Below are 11,152 nucleotides of genomic sequence, written 5' to 3'. Positions count from 1 at the left end.
AGAATAGAAAATACATAAGGAGAGAATAAACAGAAAAGTCAGATATTAACTGGAGGGAAGGCCTGAATGTATAGCCATATTTTTAATTGACTTTTAAAAGTGCCCAAAGTGGGGACCGCATGGATCTCAGGAGGGAGATTGTTCCAGAGGTGAGGAGTCACCACCAAGAAGGCTTGGTTTCGTGTCCTTTCCTTCCGGGCCTCCCTCGGCGTTAGGCTGCTCAACCTCACATCCTGGCTCGTGCAGGTAGATCCACCATATTTATGTGTGGCTGTTGTTGTACCTGGTCATAATAAATGAAATAAATATACCTTCTAGTACCATTATCAAAAACATCAGTGTTTTTAGAGTGTGTTAAGTTGTATTTCCACAATGGGTGCTCAAAGATATTGAAGATTTACCAAGTAATATTTCTACATTGTCACCTTAACCAATTTCCAACCTCTCTGGCTCCTTCTGCAAAATACAAAAATAAAACTCACTTAGGAGTACACGTTTATAATAGGTTAAAACAATTATTTATTACAAAAATTCAACGCAGTTTGGCTGTGGGGTGAAAAAATAAGTCATTTCTGTTTCCCAATGAAAAGCACTGGACAGCAGTATCACTGAGATTTCAGACGCTTGAACGTAGATTTAGTAAGTAGGCATGAAATAGTAAGGAGCAATAAGTAGAACAGTACAAAATCCCCACATTTTTTAGTAAAATGACTTTAGTATGATTCAAAGTAAAAATATTCTCCATATGTTTATACCCAAGGAAGATTCCTAGAATCTCTCTCTCCCTGTGTGTGTGTTAAAGCCCCTTTTGATTTTCCAGGCATCCCTCATAGAGCTTTAAGCCATAGCCTTCTCAACATCTTTCAGAAACAGAATCATAAAGTTAAGAAAGTCAAAGTGACCATCCGCCCTCAAATGCCTAGAGACTTTTGAAAAAAGTTTGCAACTTAAAGACCATGTGCCACCAATCTTCAACCTCTCCGGCTCCTTCTGCAAAATACAAAAATAAAACCCACTTAGGAGTACACATTTATAATAAGTTAAAACAATTATTTATTGCAAGGAATCAGCGCAGGTTGGCTGTTAGGTGAAATTTCACTGAGATTTCAGACGCTTGAATTCACATCATAATCAGGGCAGCTCAGGACCAAATAGGTCCAAAGCCGAACTGTCAAAAGGGTGCTCCAGAGAGAGCTGCGAGGGAGTGCTAATAGTTTATGAATTAAACTCAGTTTCAATACTCAAAATCCTCAGTGCTGAAAAAAGTGTTAAGAAATTCAAAAATGTTGAGCTTGCTGAGGATGTCTTGCCTGCCTGGCATAGTTAGTCCATTTTCCTGCAACACAGAAAGGGAAAAGAAGGGTTTATTTCTTTGCACATCTAGTATAAGTGAAACTCTAACCATGGCACATGTAAAGCAAAAGGCTACATCGTGGTTTTTTTGTCTGAATGCAGTCAGAGGGTTAGAGCAGGTCAATATACAGCTAGGGTTCTCAACCTTAGTATTGGTACACCCCAAGGAGATGTGCTGAGGCCTCTGCACCATGCCCAATATACATAGGCTTGTATTTCTGCTTTTAACAGCCATACCAGTGTGAAGTTCACAGAGGATACCACAGTAGGGTGCCTCATACTGGAGGAACTGTACAGGGCCCGTTGTCTTTCAAAAGCACAAAATACTCTAAAGGGCACCTCCCCTCCTGGACATTCTTTGTTTGAACGACGGTCATCAGGAAGACGATATAAATCTATTAAAACAAGGACAGACTGATTTAAAAACCATGCATAATGGGAACTTGAGTGTCTTGTTATGCCCAACCTGTAACAAGGTTCCTAATAATTTAGAAGGGATGGTTTCCAGGGAGGCCGGCATGCAGAGGGGTAATCTCCCTAAGAGCCGTCCCACCTCTCTTCTTTTCTCTAAATATTATCATTTAGGAAAAATTGCAGGCCGGGGCAATGAACCTGAATCTCACCCTCCCTGAAACATCAACCATGTAGTGCCCAAGGCACACAGCCCTTCTCTCCTACATCCTGTTCTGTGCCATTATTAGCACTTTTCTACCACAAGCAACAAAGAGCTGTTTATAGTTCTGTTTGTTTTAAGTCATGGTTTCTACAGTTTCATCCTGAAAAGTGGTTTGAGACATTTGAACCCACATCAGAATCAGGTCAGCTCAGGACCAAATAGGTACAAAACTGACCTGTCAAAAGGGTGCTCCAGAGAGAGAGCTGTGAGGGAGTGCTAATGGTTTATGAATGAAACTCAATTTCAATATTCAAAATCCTCAGGGCTGGAAAAAATGTTAAGAAATTCTAAAGTGTTGAGCTTGCTGAGCCTGTCCACTTTCCTGCAACTCAAAAAGGGCAAAGAGGGGTTTATTCCCATTTTTTTTTCTGAGCACAGTCAAAAGGTCTATCTAATAGCAGCAGCAACTTTGAATTTCCTGTTTGGGGATACAGATCCCAGAGACCCCAAACCAGCGTGGCGGTTGTTCTGTGAGATGTAGTCTAAATTCTGAATTAATATAAATAATAATAAGAAATACCTAAAAACTTCAGCAGCAATTTATGTTGGAGTTATTTTAGCCGCATATGCAGCCTTTAGTAGATATGATGGGAGATACCTTTCTGGGGGTGAGGTGACTATCAGTAACCAAATATTCCTGACCATGTCTCCAATATCAAAGAGGACATCTCTTTATGACCAAATGTTCCTGCCCTGTCTCCAATGGCATCTCTTTGTTTAAGTGACTTTCCCCCTCTTTTTAGTCATTTTTGAAATTGCAAATAGTCTGTTGAGGCCCTGTTGTTCAAAGCAGTCTTGTTTTTAGTTTTCTGATAGCTGTTCAACTGTAAGTAAATGAAATATTTTTATTTTGTCTCCTACTGTCTCAGTGGGGGTTACTGCAGTGGGGGTTACTGAGCCTGTAGGGGCCAGCTGATGAGCAAAAGGGGGGTGTATTAACCTTTGGGGAACTTGAAGCTATTCAGTTTTGTCAAACCTTACAATTAACCTGAGCAATTTAACCAAAAAACATTGAAGCTGCAAAATACAAAACAAGACCAAATTGATTTAAAACATTGCATAATGTGAATTGAGTGCTTTTGCAGCCTGGGGTAATGCACCTGAAATTCTCCATCCCTGAAAATATCTACAGTGCAGTTATAGTGTACCCTGAGACCTCTTTGCTAACCTGAATATTCAGTTATATAGCAGTCACAGCAAGGAAACTTCATTTTCATGACATACAATACTTTTACATAACTAAATGTATTAACTAATTGTATCATAGTTAACTTACTCAACAAATGTCTGCTAGACATAACCTGTCTTAACTAATGTGGGTTTTAAGTCTCAAAGGACAAGCTTCTCCCGCTTCTGAGATTATACATATTAGTTTGCTTTGTTTGGCTATTGGTCTTCAGAATTTAAGCATGCAGCTCCTTGGAAGGCTAGTTTCACAAAGTGTGTAGGATTGTTTTAATTCTTGAACAGAATGGCATCTTTTCTGTGCAGGCCTCTCCAGGAAGTTAGAATTCAAGTTAACTTTTTAAAAAAAGTTGAACTAATGTCACCAGGAAGACGATATAGAACTATTAAAACAAGGCCAGAAATTCCCTGGGAGTGTGACAGCAATGATAAACATCCCTTGAACAGATCTCATATTATTAGGGTTGTCACATTTCAGAAGCAACTTGAGGGCACATAACAATTATATAAAAGTTTACATTTAATATATACATTGGTATCTAATTAATCAAGGAATTAAGGTTTGCTTTCTTTCTTCCTTAGTTAAGCAGACCTTCCCTCCATGCTTTTAGCAAACTATTATAAAACAATTTCCTCCCTGGAATGAAGGTCCCCCAAAAGTGGGTTTTAAGTCTCAAAGGACAAGCTTCTCCCACTTCTGAGACTATACATATTAGCTTGCTTTGTTTGGTGATTGGGCTTCAGAATTTAAGCATGCAACTCCTCGGAAGGCTGGTTTCACAAAATGTGTAGGATTGTTTTAATTATTGAACAGAATGGCATATTTTCTGTGTAGGACTCACCAGGAATTCAGAATTCAAGGTAACTTTAAAAAGTTGAACTAATTCCATCAGGAAGACGATATAGAACTATTAAAAAAGGCCAAATTGATTTTAAAAACATAGCACAATAGGGGCACAATTAAATAAAATAAAAATGTTGCCTCATGTTCATGAGAAGCCATGTGTTAAGACCCCCACCCCCACCCCCATGTGTTCTGCGGGGGGGGGGACAGCAAGCCTTCACTATGCCTTTGAAAAGGGAGGGGGACTCTTCCTTTGAAAAAGCAGGAACAGGCATTCTAAAATCTTAACATACCCCCACCCCCACCCCCCTTCCCAACCATTGCATAATGCTAAAAAACTTATTTTCCAGTGGCCCAAATAAAATGGCTGCTCTATTTCTTCCCAGCGCCCCCCCCCCCCCCGATTCAAAAGCACGGATCTTACCTCAGCCTCCAACAGCCATGTGGGGAAAGGAAAGAGATGAACGACCCGGGGTTTTTTAAAACCCACAAGGCCCCTTAGAACAGCCTATCAGCAGGCTCGTATCCATAGGCTGAGGAGGAGGAGCTGAAACAAACAGTTAAACTACTACAAACAGTTTTTGGACTACAGATCCCAGAATGCATCTGGGCTAGACACAGGGACTAGCCACTTTCATCATTACATTCAAGACAGCAAACCCCCCTCCCCTCAGGTTTCTCAGATAGACATACAATAATGGAATAGTGAACATGTTGTAACAGGCCTTGCAGCTTAACTGAACTGTAGATTGGAACAGGCGAACAACTCACTGGGTTTGCATTAATTATACAACATTAGTTATGTGGTAGCCCTTGGAGGGAGAACTTACATCCCATTTGCAGAGCACATGGATCTGATGTAGGTGGTTCTGTTCCTAGCATCTCAGGGTATTTAAAGAACGTGTATGGAGAAATGGATATGTCGAGAAAATGTACAGAGATAGGCTTAAGGTCAGCAGTGGAAAATATTTATTTTGAAACTTACATGGAAGTGCATGTATATTTCTAATGAATTAGACTTTACAGGTTCACATATCCTAATTGTGGTTTCAGTTGTCCTATATAGACTAAAAAGCCAGAGATATTTTCTTGTATTTAAATTTTTATTGCTTTAAATTCAGTCTAAGACTTAGACCCCTGAACGATTGTGCAAGTAGATAGCAATTAGAGGGATTGTTCTTTTTAAGATTTAGTAGGATAGGAAAAATTTGAAGGACAGCTGTATTGATATAAGGAGGATGAATGGAAAGAAGGGGATTTTGGTCATATACTGCAAGATTCTGCATGGATTGCAGAATAAACCTTATATTTAATATATTGATGACATCTCCGCATCAAATTGTGTATCTACTGCCTACCGTAGGTTTCCCAGACACACACATTGCATCAACCTCGAGAAAAGTCAAACATTAACGCCGTAGAGAAGCTCTATTCATTCAGCAAAAACAAGATTGTGGCTCTGAACATCAACTTCTTATAACAAAACTCTGGCAAAGAAAGCTGCAACTACTGTACATTTACAACAGTTTCATACGCTAGCAAGATTATGCTCAAAATCTTCAAGGAAGGCTTCAGCAGTATGTGGACTGAGAAGTCCCAAAAATAAAATATGGATTTGAAGGGAGTCTAGGAACTATAATGCTAACATGCGCTGAATTAGGGAGAAAGTCAGACACTCCCTTTTCTTTAAGGATTTGCCCATAGTATGCTATGGTCCACACAAAGGTTTTTGCGTAGTCAATGACGGAGTAGCTGTTTTTCTGGAACTCTCTGACTTTCTCCCTAATTCAGCGCATGTTAGCATTATAGTTCCTAGACTCCCTTCAAATCCATATTTTATTTTTGGGACTTCTCAGTCCACATACTGCTGAAGCCTTCCTTGAAGATTTTGAGCATAATCTTGCTAGCGTATGAAACTGTTGTAAATGTACAGTAGTTGCAGCTTTCTTTGCCAGAGTTTTGTTATAAGAAGTTGATGTTCAGAGCCACAATCTTGTTTTTGCTGAATGAATAGAGCTTCTCTACGGCGTTAATGTTTGACTTTTCTCGAGGTTGATGCAATGTGTGTGTCTGGGAAACCTACGGTAGGCAGTAGATACACAATTTGATGCGGAGATGTCATCAATATATTAAATATAAGGTTTATTCTGCAATCCATGCAGAATCTTGCAGTATATGACCAAAATCCCCTTCTTTCCATTCATCCTCCTTATATCAATACAGCTGTCCTTCAAATTTTTCCTATCCTACTAAATCTTAAAAAGAACAATCCCTCTAATTGCTATCTACTTGCACAATCGTTCAGGGGTCTAAGTCTTAGACTGAATTTAAAGCAATAAAAATTTAAATACAAGAAAATATCTCTGGCTTTTTAGTCTATATAGGACAACTGAAACCACAATTAGGATATGTGAACCTGTAAAGTCTAATTCATTAGAAATATACATGCACTTCCATGTAAGTTTCAAAATAAATATTTTCCACTGCTGACCTTAAGCCTATCTCTGTACATTTTCTCGACATATCCATTTCTCCATACACGTTCTTTAAATACCCTGAGATGCTAGGAACAGAACCACCTACATCAGATCCATGTGCTCTGCAAATGGGATGTAAGTTCTCCCTCCAAGGGCTACCACATAACTAATGTTGTATAATTAATGCAAACCCAGTGAGTTGTTCGCCTGTTCCAATCTACAGTTCAGTTAAGCTGCAAGGCCTGTTACAACATGTTCACTATTCCATTATTGTATGTCTATCTGAGAAACCTGAGGGGAGGGGGGTTTGCTGTCTTGAATGTAATGATGAAAGTGGCTAGTCCCTGTGTCTAGCCCAGATGCATTCTGGGATCTGTAGTCCAAAAACTGTTTGTAGTAGTTTAACTGTTTGTTTCAGCTCCTCCTCCTCAGCCTATGGATACGAGCCTGCTGATAGGCTGTTCTAAGGGGCCTTGTGGGTTTTAAAAAACCCCGGGTCGTTCATCTCTTTCCTTTCCCCACATGGCTGTTGGAGGCTGAGGTAAGATCCGTGCTTTTGAATCGGGGGGGGGGGGGGGGGCGCTGGGAAGAAATAGAGCAGCCATTTTATTTGGGCCACTGGAAAATAAGTTTTTTAGCATTATGCAATGGTTGGGAAGGGGGGTGGGGGTGGGGGTATGTTAAGATTTTAGAATGCCTGTTCCTGCTTTTTCAAAGGAAGAGTCCCCCTCCCTTTTCAAAGGCATAGTGAAGGCTTGCTGTCCCCCCCCCCGCAGAACACATGGGGGTGGGGGTGGGGGTCTTAACACATGGCTTCTCATGAACATGAGGCAACATTTTTATTTTATTTAATTGTGCCCCTATTGTGCTATGTTTTTAAAATCAATTTGGCCTTTTTTAATAGTTCTATATCGTCTTCCTGATGGAATTAGTTCAACTTTTTAAAGTTACCTTGAATTCTGAATTCCTGGTGAGTCCTACACAGAAAATATGCCATTCTGTTCAATAATTAAAACAATCCTACACATTTTGTGAAACCAGCCTTCCGAGGAGTTGCATGCTTAAATTCTGAAGCCCAATCACCAAACAAAGCAAGCTAATATGTATAGTCTCAGAAGTGGGAGAAGCTTGTCCTTTGAGACTTAAAACCCACTTTTGGGGGACCTTCATTCCAGGGAGGAAATTGTTTTATAATAGTTTGCTAAAAGCATGGAGGGAAGGTCTGCTTAACTAAGGAAGAAAGAAAGCAAACCTTAATTCCTTGATTAATTAGATACCAATGTATATATTAAATGTAAACTTTTATATAATTGTTATGTGCCCTCAAGTTGCTTCTGAAATGTGACAACCCTAATAATATGAGATCTGTTCAAGGGATGTTTATCATTGCTGTCACACTCCCAGGGAATTTCTGGCCTTGTTTTAATAGTTCTATATCGTCTTCCTGGTGACATTAGTTCAACTTTTTTTAAAAAGTTAACTTGAATTCTAACTTCCTGGAGAGGCCTGCACAGAAAAGATGCCATTCTGTTCAAGAATTAAAACAATCCTACACACTTTGTGAAACTAGCCTTCCAAGGAGCTGCATGCTTAAATTCTGAAGACCAATAGCCAAACAAAGCAAACTAATATGTATAATCTCAGAAGCGGGAGAAGCTTGTCCTTTGAGACTTAAAACCCACATTAGTTAAGACAGGTTATGTCTAGCAGACATTTGTTGAGTAAGTTAACTATGATACAATTAGTTAATACATTTAGTTATGTAAAAGTATTGTATGTCATGAAAATGAAGTTTCCTTGCTGTGACTGCTATATAACTGAATATTCAGGTTAGCAAAGAGGTCTCAGGGTACACTATAACTGCACTGTAGATATTTTCAGGGATGGAGAATTTCAGGTGCATTACCCCAGGCTGCAAAAGCACTCAATTCACATTATGCAATGTTTTAAATCAATTTGGTCTTGTTTTGTATTTTGCAGCTTCAATGTTTTTTGGTTAATAATAATAATAATAATAATAATATAATTTATTGTCATTGTAAGTATATACACAGTATACCATACAACGAAATTCACAGACACCCAGAGACCAGACACATGCACACACATAACATTCCCCAAACACTCCCCACCCACTAGAAGTCCCCCACTAAAAATACAAACATCTACACCTCAGGCCAAGTAACACAGTCCAACTAATTATTCACTACTGGTGGTCTTTAAGCTCATTATTAATTGCAATTATAGCTCTAGGATAAAAATTGCTCAGGTTAATTGTAAGGTTTGACAAAACTGAATAGCTTCAAGTTCCCCAAAGGTTAATACACCCCCCTTTTGCTCATCAGCTGGCCCCTACAGGCTCAGTAACCCCCACTGCAGTAACCCCCACTGAGACAGTAGGAGACAAAATAAAAATATTTCATTTACTTACAGTTGAACAGCTATCAGAAAACTAAAAACAAGACTGCTTTGAACAACAGGGCCTCAACAGACTATTTGCAATTTCAAAAATGACTAAAAAGAGGGGGAAAGTCACTTAAACAAAGAGATGCCATTGGAGACAGGGCAGGAACATTTGGTCATAAAGAGATGTCCTCTTTGATATTGGAGACATGGTCAGGAATATTTGGTTACTGATAGTCACCTCACCCCCAGAAAGGTATCTCCCATCATATCTACTAAAGGCTGCATATGCGGCTAAAATAACTCCAACATAAATTGCTGCTGAAGTTTTTAGGTATTTCTTATTATTATTTATATTAATTCAGAATTTAGACTACATCTCACAGAACAACCGCCACGCTGGTTTGGGGTCTCTGGGATCTGTATCCCCAAACAGGAAATTCAAAGTTGCTGCTGCTATTAGATAGACCTTTTGACTGTGCTCAGAAAAAAAAATGGGAATAAACCCCTCTTTGCCCTTTTTGAGTTGCAGGAAAGTGGACAGGCTCAGCAAGCTCAACACTTTAGAATTTCTTAACATTTTTTCCAGCCCTGAGGATTTTGAATATTGAAATTGAGTTTCATTCATAAACCATTAGCACTCCCTCACAGCTCTCTCTCTGGAGCACCCTTTTGACAGGTCAGTTTTGTACCTATTTGGTCCTGAGCTGACCTGATTCTGATGTGGGTTCAAATGTCTCAAACCACTTTTCAGGATGAAACTGTAGAAACCATGACTTAAAACAAACAGAACTATAAACAGCTCTTTGTTGCTTGTGGTAGAAAAGTGCTAATAATGGCACAGAACAGGATGTAGGAGAGAAGGGCTGTGTGCCTTGGGCACTACATGGTTGATGTTTCAGGGAGGGTGAGATTCAGGTTCATTGCCCCGGCCTGCAATTTTTCCTAAATGATAATATTTAGAGAAAAGAAGAGAGGTGGGACGGCTCTTAGGGAGATTACCCCTCTGCATGCCGGCCTCCCTGGAAACCATCCCTTCTAAATTATTAGGAACCTTGTTACAGGTTGGGCATAACAAGACACTCAAGTTCCCATTATGCATGGTTTTTAAATCAGTCTGTCCTTGTTTTAATAGATTTATATCGTCTTCCTGATGACCGTCGTTCAAACAAAGAATGTCCAGGAGGGGAGGTGCCCTTTAGAGTATTTTGTGCTTTTGAAAGACAACGGGCCCTGTACAGTTCCTCCAGTATGAGGCACCCTACTGTGGTATCCTCTGTGAACTTCACACTGGTATGGCTGTTAAAAGCAGAAATACAAGCCTATGTATATTGGGCATGGTGCAGAGGCCTCAGCACATCTCCTTGGGGTGTACCAATACTAAGGTTGAGAACCCTAGCTGTATATTGACCTGCTCTAACCCTCTGACTGCATTCAGACAAAAAAACCACGATGTAGCCTTTTGCTTTACATGTGCCATGGTTAGAGTTTCACTTATACTAGATGTGCAAAGAAATAAACCCTTCTTTTCCCTTTCTGTGTTGCAGGAAAATGGACTAACTATGCCAGGCAGGCAAGACATCCTCAGCAAGCTCAACATTTTTGAATTTCTTAACACTTTTTTCAGCACTGAGGATTTTGAGTATTGAAACTGAGTTTAATTCATAAACTATTAGCACTCCCTCGCAGCTCTCTCTGGAGCACCCTTTTGACAGTTCGGCTTTGGACCTATTTGGTCCTGAGCTGCCCTGATTATGATGTGAATTCAAGCGTCTGAAATCTCAGTGAAATTTCACCTAACAGCCAACCTGCGCTGATTCCTTGCAATAAATAATTGTTTTAACTTATTATAAATGTGTACTCCTAAGTGGGTTTTATTTTTGTATTTTGCAGAAGGAGCCGGAGAGGTTGAAGATTGGTGGCACATGGTCTTTAAGTTGCAAACTTTTTTCAAAAGTCTCTAGGCATTTGAGGGCGGATGGTCACTTTGACTTTCTTAACTTTATGATTCTGTTTCTGAAAGATGTTGAGAAGGCTATGGCTTAAAGCTCTATGAGGGATGCCTGGAAAATCAAAAGGGGCTTTAACACACACACAGGGAGAGAGAGATTCTAGGAATCTTCCTTGGGTATAAACATATGGAGAATATTTTTACTTTGAATCATACTAAAGTCATTTTACTAAAAAATGTGGGGATTTTGTACTGTTCTACTT

At 39.6% G+C, this 11,152-nt stretch overlaps 2 long non-coding RNA genes across 2 annotated transcripts; one reads left to right on the top strand and one right to left on the bottom strand.

The window, feature by feature from the left end:
• Window positions 1-1,029: 1,029 nt before the first annotated feature.
• Window positions 1,030-5,720, bottom strand: LOC140706022 (uncharacterized). Its single transcript, XR_012085709.2, has 2 exons — window positions 4,483-5,720; window positions 1,030-1,336 (listed from the first exon to the last, which is right to left on the bottom strand). It is a non-coding gene; the product is annotated as an uncharacterized LOC140706022 (long non-coding RNA).
• A 165-nt stretch (window positions 5,721-5,885) lies between these two features.
• LOC140703140 (uncharacterized) lies at window positions 5,886-10,792 on the top strand. Its single transcript, XR_013541369.1, has 2 exons — window positions 5,886-7,076; window positions 10,486-10,792. It is a non-coding gene; the product is annotated as an uncharacterized LOC140703140 (long non-coding RNA).
• Window positions 10,793-11,152: the final 360 nt, after the last annotated feature.

This window comes from Pogona vitticeps, chromosome 2 (genome assembly GCF_051106095.1).
Source record: "Pogona vitticeps strain Pit_001003342236 chromosome 2, PviZW2.1, whole genome shotgun sequence".
Classification (NCBI taxonomy): Eukaryota; Metazoa; Chordata; class Lepidosauria; order Squamata; family Agamidae; genus Pogona; species Pogona vitticeps.
Note: the sequence above shows the minus strand (reverse complement) of the source record. Positions and strands in the feature narration are given on the sequence as shown.